Source organism: Zea mays, chromosome 2, assembly GCF_902167145.1.
Source record: "Zea mays cultivar B73 chromosome 2, Zm-B73-REFERENCE-NAM-5.0, whole genome shotgun sequence".
In the NCBI taxonomy this organism is placed as follows: Eukaryota; Viridiplantae; Streptophyta; class Magnoliopsida; order Poales; family Poaceae; genus Zea; species Zea mays.
The window spans coordinates 88,849,917-88,872,066 of record NC_050097.1 but is presented as its reverse complement, the minus strand read 5'-3'; the positions used below and the strand labels follow the sequence as shown (position 1 = coordinate 88,872,066).

General features: G+C 41.4%; 1 long non-coding RNA gene across 1 annotated transcript; it reads right to left on the bottom strand.

Moving 5' to 3' along the window:
• Positions 1-2,463: 2,463 nt before the first annotated feature.
• On the bottom strand, positions 2,464-11,253 carry LOC111590828 (uncharacterized). The gene is made up of 9 exons (XR_002749952.2): positions 10,396-11,253; positions 10,063-10,236; positions 9,880-9,974; positions 9,731-9,777; positions 9,048-9,631; positions 6,013-8,814; positions 4,809-4,889; positions 3,834-4,195; positions 2,464-3,183 (listed from the first exon to the last, which is right to left on the bottom strand). It is a non-coding gene; the product is annotated as an uncharacterized lncRNA (long non-coding RNA).
• Between the last annotated feature and the right edge of the window lie 10,897 nt (positions 11,254-22,150).

The window sequence follows — 22,150 nt, the reverse complement described above, 5'->3', positions numbered from 1 at the left end:
CGTTCGTCGGGCGTGCGCTAGGACCTTCACCACATACCTCTCAAGCCCTCCCGTACGTGCTTTCGTGCCCAGGGTTCGTGGCCATGCCTTCACTGGTCTTCAATGCCCATGCCCCTGCTCCTCCCATCCAAGGACGATGAGAATTTCCTCCAACCATCACCGAGCTCACCTCCACCTGGCCCCTTGGCGCATGACCTCCTCCCCCTGGCATGGGGAGAGCAGGTCTGGGACCTCATCGCCAACGTGCCCCTGTTCCTTCATCGGTCGACCTCCACTATGATGTAGCCGCCTAGGTCTCCTTCTACATCGGACGCACACTGCTCTTGAATCTTCTTCCCAACGTGCAGCTCCTCCCTCCTCTGCTCGTGCACCCAGCGCAGCACGCCATCCACGCCCGCTGCGTGCGATAAAATGTCTAGCCGGCCATCAACCCCACCGGTGCACACCTGGCCCTTCACCCTCGAGTTCCCTACCCTATCTTCAGTGCTACTGGTCATGGCATTGGCTAGGGCCTCCCACTCATGGCGTCGCACGCTCTAGGCCCCTACTCACGTCACAATCCTTGCTATCCTCGCACTGCCGCACTTGCGTAGTCTTCGACAAAACACTCGAGAAGAGCGTCGTGTCACGGACAGTGTCGTCAACCTCACTTTTGTCCTCACCGCGCGCTGTTCCTCATGACGCTCGACAAGTGTTCGAGGAAATGTTTGAACGGGGATGCTCATCATGCTTGCGGCTTGTGTCGCCTTGTGGCATCGTCGTGTCTCCCTGCGAGCCCACACCTAGCCGAGGCAGTGCTTGTGCGAGTACGGACGATCTTGTGGGAAAAGAAGGTAAGTGAAAAAGGGTGGGATGTTCTTTGTGTTTCTCAGGCTCTTGTTAGATGTTATATTGTGATGTGTATTACGTGTTTGACAAAAATTCTCAAATTGCATGCAGTGGCGTGAATGTGTATGTGGTTCAGAGAAACATACGCGTTGTCTTGTGTTTTGATGTGATGAGCAGGGTTTGAAACACCAGTTTATGCAAAGGATGTATCAGTGGGTGAGTGTGTGCGCCGAAGTGCCTTGTATTAGTGGCATGATCGATAATTATAGTATTTCAAATGAAGTAGCCGGTGGGTGTTGTATATGTTGTTTGCGATTAATTGTTAGTATGGTGAAGATTGGTTTGAATTGTGAGTTATGTGAAGAATATGTTAGTCAACTGGTATGTAACGTGTAACTATATTAGTGTTGTGAATAATGGATTAGTAAGTATCGTCTCTGTCACTTGTAAGTTATGATGAAATTTGTTTGTGCAGAAAATTTAGAAACACGAAGGATAGGGTTAGTATTTAAAATGATTAGTCGACTTGTTTGTCCACTGTTGTTGAAATTGATTTTTGCTTATGAGGTGAAGTGATGAAATGTCTTAGTAGTCATCGCATCATCTGTTTATTGACTTGGCTGAAGGTCATGAGTTATTGCTACATGTTTCCGTTGGAATCTGGGAAATTCATAATGAAAGATGTGCATAAGTGCTAGTCTTGGGTGTGTAAGTTTGTAGTCTCATAGAGCTCTAGGATATTTGGTTAGACTCTACTTGTTGGATCAAACGAAATGTGAAGTTTCATTTAGTTGGTGTGCTACACAAATTAACCTAGAAAAGTGGTATAGAAAAGCTAAATAAAACTTACTTCTATCTATACTTAAATTCTAGCTCCAATAATGGCAGGTCTAGTTTGTAGTCTTCTGATGTCATGCTTTAGCTGCGAAAATGTATGATTGTATATTGTTTAGAATTTTCTTGCATAAGAACTAGATCGTGTAAGTAGGAAAAATGTTACTGTTGTGCTGGTTGTTTTTATATCTGTAGCTCTAGTGCTTCCAAATAGTTTAAAATCAAAAATAGTATACTCTCTGTATGATTCTTGATGTCTGGTTAGAATTTCCAGCTTTTGGTGCATGTCTCACTGGGTTAGCAATTTAACTTGATTAAAGTCTATTAAGTAGTTTTAGCTTCAATCAACATTAGTTTAACAAGTATGATTATATGGTCGAAGAAACAAAGTCGGTGATATATTATTACTCTCTACTGCTTGTGCTACTAACCATGAAAATTACTAAATCACCAATGTCTTAGGATAGTAAAACAATTGTTTGTGGGAGATACTATCACTTCTTCATGTTATATTCTCGTCGATGTGTGCATGCAGTAGGATATTGCAAATGATTCTAGGAACACAATTGAACGACTATTCCATTTTAGACTAAGTCTATCTATATGACGTGCAGAAGTCATAGTGAATGCATGTGTACTTAACTCGTTACTAGGTGAGTGCCCGTGCGTTGCAACGGAAATATATTAACACAACAAGTTATGTATAAATGTGTTACACTGTTATGAGAAAATGTTTCAAAATCCATAGCTATACATAAACTTTATTATTTTAATCTAGCTATTTTACCACTACACCAACCATAAGTATAAAGGGGCTCATGTACATGTCCGTGCGCTGCTCCCACGATTGTGTTTGGGACATTGTCTTGCTCATCAAAATTGCTTAATTGGGTGAGGGCTGCAAGGATGAGATATAATAGAGTTCTTAACATGCTCACATTTGGTGAAAAATGATGTTGGAGTAACCCGATTGACACCGTTAGTGGAGGAGCGACAAAGCACGAGCATAATACAACGGACGCGTCGCCTGATAGAATGCGCACGAACGATACCTGTGAGACAAAAGGCTACACGTATATTTTCTATAGCAGAGCTTTCTATTACATGGGACAGGTCGGGTTTAGATGAATCGCCTAAAGCAACCACAACTCGGGGCTCTAGATCGTCTCCACCAGTTGGTTCTGCTGACAAACAGTTGCAGCTAATATACTACCTTTCCAGCATATGCATTTGGACGTACACCTCAACATGCCTCAATTCTACACAACCAAACGGAAATAGAAAAATGCATTGAGACTGCAACCAAACAGCTGACTGAAAACCGAATAACTTTCATTCGAAGGCTGGTTCAATTCATACCTAGGGGCCATGAGAACCATTTGAGGTGAAGGTTTCTTTCCCACTTGGTTTTGGAGCCAAGACTGCCCTCGGCTTGGGCCAGTAGCACGGACACCAGAGGTAAAGAAGCATGTGATTTCTGTTGGCCTTTCTGAGGCCGGGTGATTTCCATACAGGTTGCACCTATCAATGATGTTTCATTTAGTACAAAATCAACATTACATAAAACACGAATAAGGCTTATTATAGACTATACTCTCAGCCCAGACCAAGGAGAGACTACAGAGAAACACATGTTTAAAATTTAGAAGCACAATTCTTCACACAACAACGTTAAAGATTGGATCAATTTAATTCTACAAAATATATATTAACAATAAAGTAACATCTAGGCACATGCTTTCCTTAATCTACTATCACCATAGAGAATAGTTAGTAGCATTCAATAACCATTGCAAGGAATGTATATCAAAATCTAATGAGAATGAAAGAAAGTTTGTTGATCCAATAGCAGCCAAGTTTATTCCTGGATTCTACTGGAGGGACCAGAACAACCAAGTTCACGGTTTAACTTCATACCATAAACAACAAAGGATTTTGGAAAACCCTTGACAACTAATATGAGCTTTGTGAGAAGAAAGCAGCTAACCATTAAGGAACAAGATGCAGCTATAATTTAGATGTTTAAAACTAAACAATTGTGAAGATCAATTGCCCTACAAAACACTCTGCAGCTAACTAAAATTTTGTTCAGATGTCAGGCTTGACATAAAACATCGCAGGGATGCATTGTCGCTGTCCTAAGCAAGTTTTGAAGGGCTTGTTGTTTATACCTCCGCTTCCTTGACAGGATTAGCATGGTCGCTTCGGTCGTCAAGGATGTCTTGCAAGTGGCAGACGTCCATGGAGATCTAGAAGCAACGGTCTCGTCCGTGCTCCTGTACCTTGAGGAGCGTGTTCATGCACTTTTGCATGATTGCGAGCTGCTTGCGCACGCGGCAGCCGCGCACCAGCGCCTGCATCCGCACAATGCCCCGCAGTGCCCTCAACGCCCTCCAAGCATTCACACATCCACTGACAAGAACCGGTGAGAGAACAAAAAAAAACAAAGGCGGCGGGTAAGCCTACCAGGAATGCATGGAAGGCGGACTGGATGTGGACGACAGTCCACTCCTGCCTGATGATGCAGAAGTCCCTAGACAAAAGGCATAACAAAAAGTCAAATAAATTGTGTATATGGCCAATACCACATAGAGCAACTGAACTCTAGTCTCCAGTAAACAAATGTCGACTAAAATAAATTGAGATGACAATAGTCAAACGCAGGAGCTGAAGAATTTGCAAACCAACTAAAATAATCTTCAAACTTTACATTTTTCTAGAAAATTAATTAATGTGTGACCCAAAACACATCACATATTATATTTGATTACCAGGTATGAAGCTTATATCAAAAGTAATAGTACATCATATGAACGACATCAGCATATTAAATTTGTAGTGAGGTGTGCAAAATTACTCCCAATCTGGTCTGAGCATCATCAGACAAATGTAGTAGCGGGCTGTAACTGAAACACATGTAAAAGCAAATCAAAATAGCAGAAGAACTGGATTTACTTCACTGAGCATCATCAGACATAACTTCAGTCCACTTCCCATTAAAGAAACAAATAGGAGATGCAAGGGCTAGTATGTGTAATGCACAAAAACATGCAAACAACTCTGCCTAGACCAAGACCTGTCAACCTATATCCTGATGAGCTAGCAACACATGAGGTACTGAGTTATAGGATCATGAGCTAGCTAACCTGGTTTGTAAGCTCTTCTGTTTCCTCCTCCGCCTCATCTTTGTCAAGTGTTTCATCAATAACATCAGACATCATCTCAAGCTGAATAGAAACGGACACATTTTAATGTGAGACAGCTATAAGCATACAACACATTCTTTTGGCATACAGTTCTAGATTTGGTATTGCACTCTGATCCCTTAGAAAAGATCAACAACATGCTATTGCATATTATAGTTTTGCACGGTAGCAAGCTACAAATATTGTAAATGAAACGAAAAAGGCAATGTTTTGAGGATGCTAAGAGGTTGTGATAGCTTGTGAATGGTAACTGTTCACTGTTCTACATCAGGGATACAAGCTTCAATTCAAACATGTGCGACATATTGGTCAGGACTCCAGATCAAAACCTGATACATAATGCTCATTATGTTTTACAGTGACTTTAATGTTTTACATTGTCTAGTTGATTCATGTCTATAGGATAAATTATATGACACAAGAGATCTTTAAACTTTCAAGTAACATAAACAAAAATCAGCAGTGTCAATGTTATTACCGTCATGTCCAACTGTGTTGATTGTTTCTAGAATCCTATCATGACCTTTATATGTTTCGCTGGTTCCATTTGCTGAAATGTGAAGTGAAAGATGAAGTCATGAGAGCAAGGACATGATATACGCATTCCAGGTCACACAAGAGGACAGAACAAAGAGTGCGAGTACCAAACAAATTGGAAGCACCTGGATTCCAATCTGAAAGCAATAAGATAGAAATGCCTCGGCGAAAGGCGTAACATTATAGGTCATGCCTTTTAGCCTAAAAACGAGAGAACACAGAAATGCCTTGGCGGCACCACTATAATGACCTTAATGACAAAATCTCCTACATGTTTGGTTCCTTTCAATTCATATGATCGACGAGGTCCTGTACAAGTACATTTCGCATGTATCGCCACTTGAGCTCTAACACCACTATTAAGATTCCAAAGGAGAGCGCTGATTGCTTGAGAACAATGAAGCTCGCTGATTTCCCAACAGCCCGTATGAAAATAAGGGGCAGAAAAGCATGGCAGCTAAATAAATATTCAGCCAAAATCTCCATGTAGTACCTCCTCGGCGCCGGAGAAGAGCGGTGGAAGCAGACTGGAAGAGGGGAGGCGGAGACATGTGCCCTGCTAGGGCGGTGAGAGGGAAACGAAGGGAGAGTGGTCAGACTGACTTACTGTTCCCTGGAGAGCGCAGATCGTGCGTCGATTCGGGGCGTCTGAATCGTAAAAAAATCAGAGGCGATGCCATCAACAGTTGGACCGGCTCTTTTTTGGCATCGTGCTCATGAATAGAGCCTTAAGGACAGTCCCCTTTCTTTGCTGCAGCAGCCAAGTTATAGTTAGCTAATAATTAAAGTTAGAGTCACCTGGAACACATGTGCTTTATATGCTGCTGCATGATCACTACTACATAACCAAGAATGACATCTTTTTTGTTTGAAACATCAATCAAGAGTGACACCTGACAAGGCATAGTAATCAAATGTCATTCAACAAAAAAATCAATTATATACAACTAACAGCCTTGAAGTTTATATTGCTGGTAAATAAAGCAATTTGAAGTATGGAAGTGGGGGATTGGTGCTGCCACGTGAGGATGGACGAGGTCCTAGGATTAATTTTTGTAATAGATATATCAGATTCAACTACAACAATTTGAGTAGTCAGTAGCTACGCTATCTATGGGAAGAGGACCAAAATGGCCATATCTTTATGATAGTTCTGCTAACTTATTTAAAGCACGAGTAAGCTAAAGATGTAGGGAAAACAGAATCTCATTTTACATTTCATTACTGTTGAGTTACTATTAATGATTAGGGTAAGGAACACACTTTTCACCTACAACTGAACCATAAATCAAATATTTAAACTATGATACATGCTTGAATGATGGCAGACCAGTGCTAGTGCATGCTTTGCTTTGTCAGGACGACAAAAAGTAAAATGGATGCACTCCATGCTAAGCATTTGTTGCCTTTTCATAAAATTGGTTGTTGTTTATTGAGTAATCCGGTGTATTTATATGCAGCAGCTATTCCGCAGGGTAGAACCACCAACAAGTATTCTACAAAACAAAGATTTCTCACAATATATCCATGTGGTGCAAGTGAACATCTTTTTTATTTAAATAATCCAATATCACAACATCACTATACAGTATTCTCAAATTGATTTGTAATTTATTACATGCAGAGCTAAGTTATGTCTGGACCGCTCCACAAAATTTGAAATAGTGCAGAGCAATAAGATCTAGTAGAAAACGTAACTTACATCGCAAGGTATCTACAACTCACAAGGTCACAAGTAAAACTAACCAGGATATTTTATAAAATCCAGCACATGGTGCCTGATATATCTTAAAATTCATACCCTCGGAATGTTTAAATTTAAAGACATCTTTAAATTTTAACAAACACTCAAACACGTCTTTAGGTACTTGAGGAATCTCTTGAACTCTTGAAAGTTCTCCTCTGTCGGATATAATTACCTGACACATGTTTGCTCTTAGGTTTCACGTCACGGATAATTGATGATACAGATTCAATGTCAAACGTCTATGTCAGATAAGAACAGATACATACCACTTATTTAAGTAGGGGACCAAAGCAATATAGACAACTATTAAGCAGTGTCTGAAACCAGCCACTTCTAGATTGTTGTGATGATATAATTGCAAAGAATCTGACAACATTGCACTTGCATTCCTTCCTAGAAATTAAAATTATAATGGGAAATTAAACAAACCAGGTAGTGTATATTAGGCAATTAAACAAACCAAAATGTAGCCAAAGCTATAAAATATAAGTAGCAAATCCTTATACTCACTTCATCCTAAATGTATCTACACATAGATCTTAGTGTATCGAAAAAAATGGATATAGAAAAGCCAAAGTGTCTTTATAATTTAGAACAAAGGTAGTAGATAGGTATGAAGAAAAGCTAAAAACAGTCTATAATTTGGAATACATAGTCAGTTTTAGAATGTCGATGGTAATAACTGGTTGAGAGCTGGACTGAAAGTACCAAATATTCTGAAGATTGTGAAGTTCAGCAGATATTTAAAGTGGGAACACATCATTTAAAAAACGAGGAAACTAATAAATGGACAAGGTAAATAAGGGTATTATTCACCTCTACAGCCATTTATGCAGAAATAAATATATGCAAAATAGTCCACAAATGCATAAGCAATGTGATTCAACAATTGTGTGGTGGAAGTAAACCAGCAGGACAAAATATTGAAACATGGCCTTAAGCCCCTGGAAGCAAAATGGTTTTCACCAGCACACTATGCTATACTTGTACTCAATCATATAAGAACATATCATTGCAGCAACGCCACTTTCAGAGAACCTTGGAATAGAGATTAGCCTCGCTTTATGTTTCTCTAGCCCTATATAACAAGGATGAGAAGTTGGATGTTCAAGAAAATGCAGTTTGCAGTCTAAAGGTTGTATAGAAGTTGACAATGCATAAATAGAATTTGGCCAATGGTAGATTCATGATGTTAATTTGTGCACACTTAATAAAAAACATCCACAATATGGATTAGTGATGGGTGATCCAAGGCGGCAAGTTTCAGCACAAGAACAAGACGAAGGAAAGGAAAACATGTTACAGTTTGCATAATTTTCTAACAGAAAATCTAAGCTCTCGCAAAAAATCTCATTGAGGTCTGTTTGCGTGTAATCATTTGTGTTGGTGGTGTACAACCTAATTAGCTTAAACTATAAATGCATATTTAGCTCAAATTACCCAATCAAGTGTTTATTAAAATAAAAGCATGCATCTTAGACATCAGCGATAGGTTATCTAAGACGTCAATGCATATTTAGCCCAGTTTTAGACAACAATGCATATTTAGCTAAAATTTTAAACACGCAATGCCTCTTTAGCTCAAATTTCAGACCAAAGTATTAACCGGTGGTGCTACACTTGAATAACAAGCTTATCTGGAGAAGCAGCCCACATCCAGTCCTGAAGGCAAATCAGATGTTTGAACAAAATCAGTGCTTAGCCAAATCTAGAAACCACAACCACTCGAACGCTGACTCAGATGGTAGAGCCATCACACCAATGGTGCTACCATCAGTAAAATAATCAAATCAATTTGTTTTGCCTTACTAATACAGTACCCTTCGAATAATTGTTTATAAGCAATTGAACTTGCTGCCCAATGTATTATAGTCTTGGCCGGTCTAAACATTTACCTCAGTCTCCTTCGCTCCCGCGCCGCTCTGACCTCGGACCCGGCCTCGCTGTCCTCTCCTTTATCCTCCGTCGGTCCTCCAACTCCACCAGGGGTCGTGACATTCATAGTAGTTCCACACCAGGCGTACTCAAGGCTTGCTGGGGCGCAGCGGGATTTGCAGGCAGGGCACAACAGGATTTGGCGGCGGTGACGGCACGGAGGTGGCTAGGGCGAATTTGCCGGAGGTGACAGGCGCAACGGGATTTGCAGGCGGGGCGCAGCGGGATTTGGCGGCGGCGGCGCGGAGGTAGCGGGTTTCCCGGCGGCGACGGCTGGTGGGGCGCGCGGTGTGGGTTTGAAGTATGGAATCCGGAGTAGAAATGGTGGAATTGGTCAGCCATCGTGGAGGATGGAGGAACCTTGGTGGTGAAAGGGACAGGAAGGAGCGGTGTGGGTTGGTAGACAGTGGTTGTCTCAGCGGAGGGGGGCGGTGGCTGAGCAGCTATGCACGACATCGCACGACGACGGGGAGAAACCCAGGAGACAGTATAAACTACATGCTGCTCCAATCCCTGTGGTCAAGAGCAGCAATTCATCCTTGAGCTGCAAGAAAAAAGAGGGTATTAGTAGGTGAACATGTAATTACACTTCTAAGCAATGCATATAAAATGGGGAAAAAAGAACGTTGGAAAGGAATCATACTGCTTCATATTTCGCTCCTTCCTTTTGTCGCTCTCATTCTGCCAATCCTGTCATCATTTGAAATCATTTCCATTTCTCCATCAGCTACTATTGCAAATAGCATCCTCACTATCCTGAACAGTGGACAGTGAATAGCAAGGATGTCACACCTTAGCTGAAAGCCTCTTGCTCAAAGGAGGGCTGCTGTCACCGGGCACCCAACCTCTGGTTGCCGCTAGTCTCAACATTTCCTCGTCCACAACATCTTCCCGCACCGACATCCCAAATTCGATCGGTTAATCTTTGTTATTATTAAATTCAAAAATACAGACATCATGATTAGCAGAACTCACGTCTTCAGGCTAAACAACATCTACAACACTGTCTTGGTCCGTGGTCGCCTCAACCGCATCAATTGTCGCCATTCCTCCTCCAGACCATGTCAGAGATCTTGGTGACGAAATCGCCGTGCAGTTGCCTCTCCTCAAGGAACATGCGCAGGACCTCCTACCCAATAGTGTCCCCAGCTGTTAGCAGTAGTTTAAATGATCGATAGTTCAATACCAACAAAAAACACGAAATTTGTACTGGTCGTTTAAGCGCTAGGCGTTCGGTACTCCAGCAACGAAGAGGTAGAAGAAAATCGAAAACACAGGAGATTATGAAGCAAAGGTGGGTAAGAATACCTTGGGCTTCGTGGGAGGAGTAGCGGAGAGCCGAGGTCCGCCGGAGAAGGTGACACAGAGTGGAGTGAGCGACCCGCGAGCGGGAAGGCGACAGCAGTGGGGGAGGAGGGTGGGGGATCCTCGGGAACCTTCCATGACGGGCGGTGTTGATATCGCGTATGGGTTCGATGGCGGGCGTTGATGGCGGGGAGTCGAGAGCACAAAAGAGTGCGGCCGCGGACAGGAGGAGGCAACCGGACACCGGGCAGAGCAGCAGGAAGATGGATGTGAACGCGTGCGGGTCTCCGCGCAGCACCCGCACTGTCTCCCGCAGGATCTGCAGCGCGTTCATTGGCGGCAGACGCACCCCGCCTCCCTTCCATCCTCGCCCGAGGGAGGGGACCGCCTCGTCGAGCCACCGCCACCACGGGACCGGTTGCCCAGCCGGTCTGCGCTAGGAGCTTCTTGGAGAAGAGCATAGACAGGCTGCCGTCGCGGTCAGGGTTGCCCTCGCGAGAGTTGCCGAGGCTGTTGATTAGCGACGACGCGTGCTGCGCCACGACCGTGGTGGTGGCCCCGCCCGCGTCGGCGGCGGTGGCCACCCTCGTGCAGCACAGAGAAGACCTCGTCGTGGATGTTGTGCTTCGGATCCGCTGCCGCATAGGTCGTGGGAGGAGCACGGACGAGGATGGAAGGGGCGCGTGTGTGGAATGGTGGAGCACGGATGGGGATGGAAGGGGCACGGGAGAAGTATTGAAGGGGCGGGCGAGGATGGAAGGGAGGCGGGGGAGGAGGATGACGGTCGGGTTTGCCGGTGGGATCACGGTCGGGGGTGGGGCAGGGGCATGCACGGAGGAGGGCACGACAGAACCATGCACCATGTGGACGCCTACACTCTGTTCTTAAGAGTAGTAGAGATAATAATAGAAGAACTAATGAGAGACTCGAGCAAATGGGATAAATGCTTGTACTCATGATGTCGTGTTTGCGTTGGTTAATTATATGATAGTGTTTGTCATTTTCCAGTGGTGTTGGATTAGTGTGCTCGATGACATATAGATAGCTAGTGCTTACATGTGGTTGTTTGCGGTGTCTTGTTGCTTTGTGTTTAGTTCACTACCGTGTGGCATTATAGTGTCTTGTGCTATTTTCTGTTAAATTCATACATATGCATCATGCATCTATTTTAGGTATGCTAGTTTCTAATCACGCAAAGTAAATGACGTGGAATGGAATAGACCACAAGGCGATGTTGTCGACAGACAAACTCAAAGATGGACGGACAGAACAAGGGCCAAGATAGGAGATGCTGCCAAGCGAGTATCATCTAACCAAACACTAACGTAGTGTTGGATTCCAGGCAAGCACCAATTTTATACATATCCTATTATATATATTAATTTACCGCAACTCTATTGTAGGCTTTGTACTGTGCATTATGTGATAGCAGTTGCTTGAAACCCTAGATACATGACAATAAGTTCCCTATGTGATGAAACACTAGTATGATAAGTCGCATAGTCACAATTCTAATTAAGGATATCAGTAGAAGTCGAGTAATTTTTCTAGCACTCACACGAGGTCAGGTGTTGAATGTACTACTTTTGAGAATGGATTTATGACTTGTATGTGGACATGGATCCCTGGGGATGCCCTGTCTGTGGAACAAAATTGGAATAAGGATTAACATGTGGATACTTTGTATCAAGCATTTGAATATACTAAACACATGCTGAGAAATATGGAATCTGCAAGCCTAGTACCTAATTGAACCTGCTTGCAGACTTTATCCCCCACTTGCTCTAAAATGATGTTTCCCGTAATAGTTAGCGGTGGGTACAAGAGCAGTCGCTGCACGGTTCGGTCCAGGGTAGTGGGGCTTTGTACCCAAGGGAGTGGGCCCTAATCTATTTCCTTGGGATTGATGGGGATGATTGATGTGTGTGGGGACGAAGTGCCCCTACATGTCATGTGTTTAGGTTTACCTTGCAATATTAAAACTCAATTCGAATCGTCTGCTTCTCACAGCTCATGAGACTGCTTGATCAATGTACTACATTGAGTAAGTGGAATGAGGATTTATGATTTAAGCTGATGATTGAGATAATTTATTGATACCATGAATGTTTAGAAGGATGATTACTTAGAATAAGTATTCAACTAGAACCTAAAGCTAAAACTTGAAGTAGACAACTAGCAACTGCTTTTGGCAAACCAAACCCCTTAGCTAAAAATCCACATGTGTCTAGAGGTAGTGGAGTAGTTTCCACACACCAGGTAAGTTTCATTGAGTATTAGTATACACGTCCTTGCTTGCAGCACCATCTTTTTTAGGTACTTCTATTGATAACATTGTAGTTGTTGTGATTTGATTGGATTAATACCACCTGAGGATGGTGGCTAAGCGTCAGTGGGCTCAGCCTTCTCTATAAGTATCTCCCTATGCTAAATATGAGGATTGTCACTTAAGCTAGCAATGTATTTTTAACTTATGGTTATAACTATAATATTCAAAGTTATATGTTTTTAAAATAGATTTGTACCCACTTCCAAATTTACCGAGGTCCTTCGGGATACTCGGCGGTCTACTGAGTCTATATGGGCTCAAGTATGGTAAACTACTGTCGGAGCAGGTGTTTTCGTACTTGTGCTCTTATAGGTCGGGCGGTATCGTCACAACTTGCTTCGGTATGCTAGTGCTGGATAGCAGGCCTCTTTCCGGTATTGGAAGTTATAGCAACCAAAGTTGCTATGAAGTCGTTCCTTCCCAGTCGCCTCCATTTCATAGTGGAGCTCGTGAATCTTGCAAAAGCATTCTACATTTGACAACACGCCTTGGCTCCTCACTACCTAGTGAAGATCCAAAGCCTTACTAGGGCAATAAGGGTCAGCTAATGGAGGTATATGTCAAACTTCTTCAACACTTCTACAACCATCTTGTGAAGTGAGAATAGAAACTCGTCATTTAGGAAGCTTCGGAATACTATCACCTCGTTCTTCTCACGCAGAGGGATAGTAAATGGGCAGACGCTTATGAAAGCGTATTATCAAGAATTCATTTTCACTAACGAGCTCAGAGAAGGTGTTTTTCAGACCTTCGACATGAGGCATCTGTTTATTCCACGATCTGAGCTTGTTATAAAAAACAAACTAATACCAAGAGGGGCTACTATTGGGGGTCCTCTTTGGCCGAAGGTCCTCAGAACATTGATTTGACAGTTGTTTTCCAAGTTTGTTTCATGCGTAACATAATGATTGACGAAGGTTACCTTCGTTCTGGAATGACATGCAACTGACATACACACGAAGACGAAGCTACAAGCTTTGGCTCTGCAGTATGAACGCATGACAAAGAATCAACAAAGGCAAAGGGTAAAATCTTCAAGGCTTGCTCAACGCGACTATGAAGGAAAAGACAACAATATCCTTAATTGTTTTTGTAGTTCATGTGTATAGGAGCGAGGACATGACTGTAATTTTATACGAAGTTGTACTCTAGGCTTCCACTATAAATAGGGGTACAATGCCATGCATAAGGACACACTTTTCCATGGGGAGAATTGGATCACTCCACCTACGAAGTAGTACTGCTTTTCATGTTGTTTTCTATATTCCCGATGGTATAATTATAATCATTTTTTATAAGAAGAGATGAAGAATAATAACATATTTGAGATGAGTTATTTATAACATCTTTATGCTTTAATTTCTTCATCTATTTTTTGTCTCTTATTTATCTCTCTAACCTTATCCCTTTAATTAATCTCTTTGAGAAGAGTTAATTAAAGGGTGAAGAAAAGGTTAATTCATTGTGTTGCCTTGTTTTTTATTTCCTTTAGGAGTCAAAACAAGTGACCAACAGAGCCAAATAGTGACTACGTACAATTCTATCACTGAACCTCCTCAGCATTGTACCGCTAAAGAACTCAAGGATCAGTGGTCCACGAGTAACCAAAAGGTCACCCTCTTCAACGACATCTATAATTGCTTGTCGGTGGTCTAGCCGAGCAGATCAGATGTAGCTCGAAGTGGTAAAGGAGAGCTTCTGTAACAAGTCCGATGAAACAGACTGCAAACTAGACCAAATGTGCCATGCTCTTTATCATCAACCCAAGTGGTGCATGCGACACGATGACTCCGGCCCAAGCGATGCGAGCAAACAACCCTGCCTCAACTAGGGATGGCAACATGCACATTTTACCTGTGTGTCCGCGGGTAAAAACCCTATAGGGTGCGGGTTTGGGTGTGAGTTTGTACCCGCGGGTACGGTTGCGGGTTTTATTCTCAACCCGATGTATTTTTTCTCACGGATATAAAAATATTGTACTCGTGCCCGCAAACCCACAATGAATAACTATGTGTACTTATATATATATATATGTATGTATGTATATATGTGTGTATATGTGTGTATCTATGTGTATATTATATATACATACATTTTTATATATGTGTATAAATATATGTATATATAGATGATATATATTTATGTATATTTATAGATGATATATATATTATATATACATACATTTATGTATATTTATATGTGTATAAATATATGTATATATAGATGATATATATAAATATATATGTATAATTATGTGCCCGCGGGTATACCCACGAGTTTATGCACAACAGCACCACAGACGATTTTCGGCGGCCAGGGTTATTTTTGGCGGTCAAACCATGGCCGCCAAAAATAAAGACGTATTTTCGGCGACTTAGGACTCCAGCCGAAAATAATCTTATTTTCGGTGGCCTCTGTCTCGGCCGTCGAAAATAAGAGGATTTAAACAGTGGTGAAAGTCTCCTAAAGGGGGTGAATAGGCGAAACCTGGAAATTATAACTTTAAACTCAGACTTGATCCCTCGATTAGCGGTTAGAACAATGAACAATTATCAGAGTATAAAACTAAGTCCTTTGCTTGCAAAGAGTATATTGCTTTCAAAGAATGCGGAATTTACGAAAGACAACTCAACTAAAATGTTTATGGAGAATGAAGCAAGAGGGCTTAGATAAGAAGAGGAAAATCGCAAGTTCTTTCTTGCAAGGTGTTGCTTCTATATATAAGAATTTAACCCGAAGCAACACAAAGCAATATCAGCAAAGAATAGTGCAAGAGAACTTAGAGAGGGAGAAGACAAACAAATCACAAGCAACAAACATAAGTGACACTGAGGTTTGGTTCACCAAAAACCTAATCCTCATTGAGGAGTCCACTAAGGGTGGGACTTTCTCAACCCCTTTCCCTCTCTCCAACGGTCACTAAGATCGGCGAGTGTTCCTTCTTCTTTGTCAACAAAAGACCGAAGTCTCCGCAAGGACAACCACAAAGATAAGGAGCTTTACAATGAATGGAGTCAAAACTCCACGCTCAAATGATCACAAGAAGTAGCACACACTTTCTCTCAATGATTCTCACAAGGCACTATCGCTAAACACACACGAGTAGCTCTTTCTTTTTCTGACTCTTGTGAGGCTTTGATGTGTATAGAAATGTTGCTCTAGTAGATAGGAGTGAAAACCCAACTCTTGTGTATGAGATGTTTCAATGAATGGAGGTGGTTGGGGTGGCTTGGATATGTCTACTATATCCCTTGATATGTTGCTTGGGCTCCCACGCCTTGAAATGGCCGGTTGGGGTGGTATTTATATGCCCCAACCCTATTTCTAGCTATTGGACAGAAAGCAGCAGCTTTCTGTCGATGGGCGTACCAGATAGTCCGGTGCACACCAGACAGAGCACTGTTCACTGTCCGGTGCCTGCCACGTCAGCCGACCATTGGGATCTGTAGCAGTCGACCGTTACCCAGACTGTCAGGTGCATACCAGACAGTTACTGTTCACTGCCCGTTAGAATCTATGCATGTTTTATTGGAGGATTATCCACTTGAAATATGTTTCCTAGTAATTCTCATGAATGACAAGTACAATACACATAAATATTTATTCTTTACTTTTATATTCCAAAGTTGGGTATTACAAGAGGAATATGCACCTTTTAACATTTATAATCAATCATAGGAAATTTACTTCTTCATATTGATGATTCTTCACACAGAATTGATTAACATAACTTAGAAGCATATCAATATGAGAACAGATATAACAAAGGCATGAATTAGATTCTAATGAACTAGTGCACATGTGAAAGCAAGATTATATGCACTTTTAGCAGATTTAATTCAAATAAGCAATCTAATCTCCACATTGGTAGATTATGATAGTTTAGAAGAAATACAATTGATGGGAACTATCATTGATTGGATATTGATAAGGAGATGAGTTCCCATACCTTTGCTTTTACCTTTCTTCCTTTAGGTGAAGAGCAACCTTGAGGCTTGTGTCTTTTAATAAATTAAACTTGCACTCACTCTCTTGTAGATCTTCATAAATATGCTCAAGAGAGATGTCATTAGTAACACAAGCGCTAGTTTCCTTTTTAGTAATCATTTTTTAGTAGGAATGACATGTAGATTACTAAAACATGGAAACTTCATGATATGAACTAGATTATCCCATAAAATGATATTATGCAACGTTTTAACTTATAAAACAAGCATAGTTAATCATATCCAATTTAAGCAAGAAGAAATACATCATAAATCATTGGATTGAATTTTCTTTTTATGTTAGATTACACATTCCATAGAGAAACTTATTCTCTAGATGTGAGACTACTTAAGTCACTTAGACAAAAGCATTAGTCTCACGATTCTAGTCATAAAGAGAAATTCCTTTTTATAAGTGTCCTAAGGATTTGAATTCCTTATATGACACCTTATTCTTTTAAGAACTTGGAATATTTCTTTCTATGTCTAGAACATGGCAACAATAGGATAATTAATGTAAAACATGCCATGAGGTACTTAAAAATTTTAAAGCATGTAGATTGCCATAATATAGAAATGATGAATATGCAATCTACCATATGAGAGGAACTTTCTCCAAAGAATGGTGACATAATTTAACAATATTCTTAAGTACTTCCTTTTTCTATGTGACTACAAAAGACACAAGAGAAATTATAATTGAAGATACTTGCACTTAAAGACATAACTGTTACCATCCTTTGGCTTTCCTCCATGTTGTAGGCTTTGATTTTTCGCACAGGATAATCCTTTATTCCCTACAACATCAATATCTTGCTCGAGATGTTATGAGTTTTAGATATAATAATTCAAAATAACTTTGGGTCAATCTTAGAGATATAAAACATTGTAAGATTGATAGCTTGAGTTAATAAGAATTGAATTAACCTGCTCAAGCACCTCCAAAGCTTTATATCATCTTTTTTCCCTGCAAAGCTTGTCAACCATATTTTGGTCCCCATCTCTTGATGGGTCCATTAAGGTTAGTCAACAAAGATCTAGGAACCCAAATGTCCTTTGTGCTAGCACTTGGTAAACTCATTACCTTTCTAGCACAAGTTGCAATTTTGGGTTGCCTAGTTACATATGAATCAATTGACAAGCCTAGTTACATATGTCATCACGGTTATCTTGAGAAGGTTGAGCAATGCACTTCCCTTTTAATTGTGTCAAGCTCGTTCTTAGCCTCTCATTTTCTTCCTTAAGCTTTTGATATGCAATATCATCTATTCCTGGAGATTCTAGCTCAAAGAAGGATTTGCTTGCTGGCGAGAAATAAGCATTAGCACATGGCAATATAGTTTCAATTTGAACACATGTGCATGAGTGAGGTTGTTGAGATTTTAAGTTTTCTATCACATCCTCATGAGAAATATTTAACACGATATGGTCATCCATAAGATTTTTATGAGAACATAGAAACATATCATGTTTTTCTTGAAAAGCTAGATTTTCAAATTTTAGCCTTTCTACTTAGTCCTTAAGCAAGGTATTCCTATTTACTAATTGAGCGATACATAATAAGGAATTGTCTTGCTCAATTGGAATAGTTTCATACCTTTGGACCAAATCAACATGAGAGCATTTTAGTTCCTCATGTTCTTTAGTCAACTCTTCCAAGCTTTGGTTTTTTGTGATGAGGAGATCGTCTACCTTATGAAGAGCTTCACTTTGCTCTTTCGCTCTTTTTAAAATTTTGAGCATGACCGCCTTATCTTCTAGGCTTAGATGAGCGTAGAGTTGCATGAAGATTCTTTCATCCTCCTCATCCTCATTTGTGCTTCCACTATCATTTTCATTAGCCACACAACATATGTGGGAATCGAGATGGGAAGACAAACCTTTTGGAGAGGTGGCTTCATCGTTTGGTCTCCAACGTTCATTTTCTTCTTCTTCCTTTAAAGGGTTAGGTTCACAATGACTAAAGGAAGTAGAAGCATCATATGAACTAACATGTTTGGACCCATCAAATCTATTTTTTAACTCTAGTCCAAATATCATGTGCATCATGAATATGTTCATCATATCTAATTATGAAGGCATGATAATCTTCTTTGCTAAGAGAATTACCTAAGATGTCATAAGCAAGATAATTTAAGCATAAACATATTTGATCTTCCTCGGAAGCATTTTTTATCATAACTAGAAGGTATAATACTCTTATCTAAAATTTGTTCTAATTATGGGTCTATGGTCCTAAAAGCATTTATCACACTAGTAGACCATGAAGCATAACTAGAACAATCAGAAAGTAATATCTCAAGAGTTATCTCATTGTTCTCCTTCGGTGGTGTCTTCTTGTTCTTTTGGGATTTTCTCCGAGACATCACTTCGAGTTGTTAGACTCAATATGAAGTGCCTAGCTCCGGTACCAATTGAAAGTCGCCTAGAGGGGGGTGAATAGGCGAAACCTGAAAATTATAACTTTAAACTTGGACTTGATCCCTCGATTAGCGGTTAGAACAAGATGAACAATTATCTGAGTATAAAACTAAGTCCTTTGCTTGCAAAGAGTATGCTTTCAAAGAATGTGGAATTAACAAAAGGCAACTCAACTAAAATGTTTATGGAGAATGAAGCAAGAGGGCTTAGATAAGAAGAGGAAAATCACAAGTTCTTTCTTGCAAGGCATTGCTTCTATATATGAGAATTTAACCCGAAGCAACACAAAGCAATATCAACAAAGAATAGTGCAAGAGAACTTAGAGAGGGAGCAGACAAACAAATCACAAGCAATAAACACAAGTGACACAGGTGATTTGTTTTACCGAGATTCAGTTCACCAAGAACCTAATCCCCGTTGAGGAGTCCACTAAGGATGGGTCTTTTTCATCCTCTTTCCCTCTCTCCAACGGTCACCAAGACCGGCGAGTGTTCCTTCTTCTTTGTCAACAAAAGATCGAAGTCTCCGCAAGGCCAACCAAAAAGATAAGGGGCTCTTGCTAGCTTTACAATGAATGGAGTCAAAACTCCGCGCTCAAATTATCATAAGAGGTAGCACACACTTTCTCTCAGTGATTCTCACAAGGCACTATCGCTAAACACACACGAGTAGCTCTTTCTTGCTCGATCTCTATTTTGTGACTCTTGTGAGGCTTTCATGTGTACAGAAATGTTGCTCTATCATATAGGAGTGAAAACCCAACTCTTGTGTATGAGATGTTTCAATGAATGGAGATGGTTGGGGTGGCTTGGATATGTCTACTATATCCCTTGATATGTTGCTTGGGCTCCCACACCTTGAAATGGTCGGTTGGGGTGGTATTTATAGGCCCCAACCCCATTTCTAGCTATTGGACAGAAAGTAGCAGCTTTCTGTCGACGAGCACACCGGACAGTCCGGTGCACACCAGACCGGTTCACTATCCGGTGCCTGCCACGTCAGCCAACCGTTGGGGTCTATAGCAGTCGACCGTTGGATCCGACCGTTACCCAGATGTTGGGGGCCTTCGTCTTCCGAAGGTCCTCAAAAACATGACTAACATGCTTTCCAGTATAATATACTGTCACAGGAAGCTTCGGCTTTGAGATGAAGGTGTACATGGTATGAAAGGCGCGATCTGGAAGAAGGATGAACCAGTTCTGAAGCTGTGGATGGAGAAGCTTCGGCTTAGCACAAGGACGGTGGTGGAGAATGAAATCGACCTAAAGGAGAAAAGACTGTTTAGTCCTCGACAGCTTACCTTTTGGCTAATAGTAAATGTCAGGGACATGAATGTAATTTTCCCCAGGCTCCGTCCGGTGCCTATAAATAGATGATTAGTAACACCGTACTGTTCATGTTTACTTGTAATCACTTGCACGTCATTCTCGGATTTTTACCTTCTGTCAAGCCGAAGGTACAAATGTAATTTGATATTATCAATGTTTGTTCATTATTATATAATGTTAATATGAATAATTTGATGATTTAATATGTTTACTTGTACTCTTTCTGTGCTTCATATGTTTCTATTTATACTTACATATCGAAATGATGAAGGTATGTCCTTCATGACCTTCGTCAAAAGATCATTATATCCTAAGGGAGATAATGCTTCGAAGGACAAAGGTCTTTAACCATTAACATTTGTGTTGCCTTGTTCTTGATTCATAGCTTTTGAGAACAAGTGACCAACATTGGCGCCCACCTCCAGTGAACTCACTTGACCACCTTCGGCAAGCTTTGACCTTCGTCATGCCGCCGAAGAAGTCATCAGGGACAGGGGCTGCATTGCAGCCACTAGACGTTAATCAAGATACGTTATGCGAAGCTAGGAGCCAGAAAAGGAAGGCTACCAGTCCAACACCTCGGGAGGAGAAGTTGGACCAAGAAATCAGGGACCTTGAAGCCATTCATCAATAGGTCCAGAAGAAGAAAGAAAAGATGCTTTGTCTTGCCGATCTTCAGAGGAAGATTGATGAGGCCACTGAAGAAATGCGTCATCTCACCCAAGATGACCAAGATCGAAGGCCTCAACACAGAGAGCTTCGTCAAGACAATTCGTACAACGATGATGAATGGTATGATGATTTCCATCATGGCAATTTTGCTTTTGATGATGCTTCTCCTCTAGCAGCAGAATTGCAGGCTACCCCATGGCCTCCGTCATACAAGCCACCCCAGCTTCCTATGTATGATGGGCACTTAGACCCGAAGCAATTTATAATGAGCTACGAGGCAACCATATCTTCATATGGAGGCAACACTGCAGTCATGGCGAAATCCTTCGTCATGGCAGTCAAAAGTGTCGCACAAACTTGGTACTCTTCTCTCCGGCCAGAGACAATCACATCATGACAGAAGCTTAAGGATATGCTAATCACCAGCTTCCAAGGATTCCAGATGAAGCCAGTCACTGCTTAGGCTTTGTTCCAGTGCACGCAAGACCACGAGGAGTACCTTCAGGCGTATGTCCGAAGGTTCCTGCGTCTGAGAGCACAAGCGCCTACAGTGCCTAATGAAATTGCCATTGAGGCCATGATCAAAGGGCTTCGGCCAGGACCTACAGCTCAGTATTTTACCAGGAAACCCCCACAAACTCTGGAGAAGCTTCTTCAGAAGATGGATGGATACATCCAGGTTGATAATGATTTCCGCCAGAGAAGGGAAGAAGCATACAAGTTCTTTGAGATGACCAGGGGCATTGGAGGAAGAATCCACCCCAGGCACGTCAGATCGATCCACAATTCTAACCTAAGTGATGACTGAGGAAGCCAACCTCAAAGGCTACAACACAGCTCCCAATCTTCAGGGCAACAATAGAGCTCTTTCAGGCCACCAGTCCCAAGGGGCAGAGGAGGCAGAGGCTTTGGAGGAAGATACGGGGATCAGCCCAGAAGGCTACATTGCTTATTCTATGGTGAAGACAAGAGCCACACCACAAGAACATGCCAAGTCACAATTCAGAAGCAAAAGGAGATT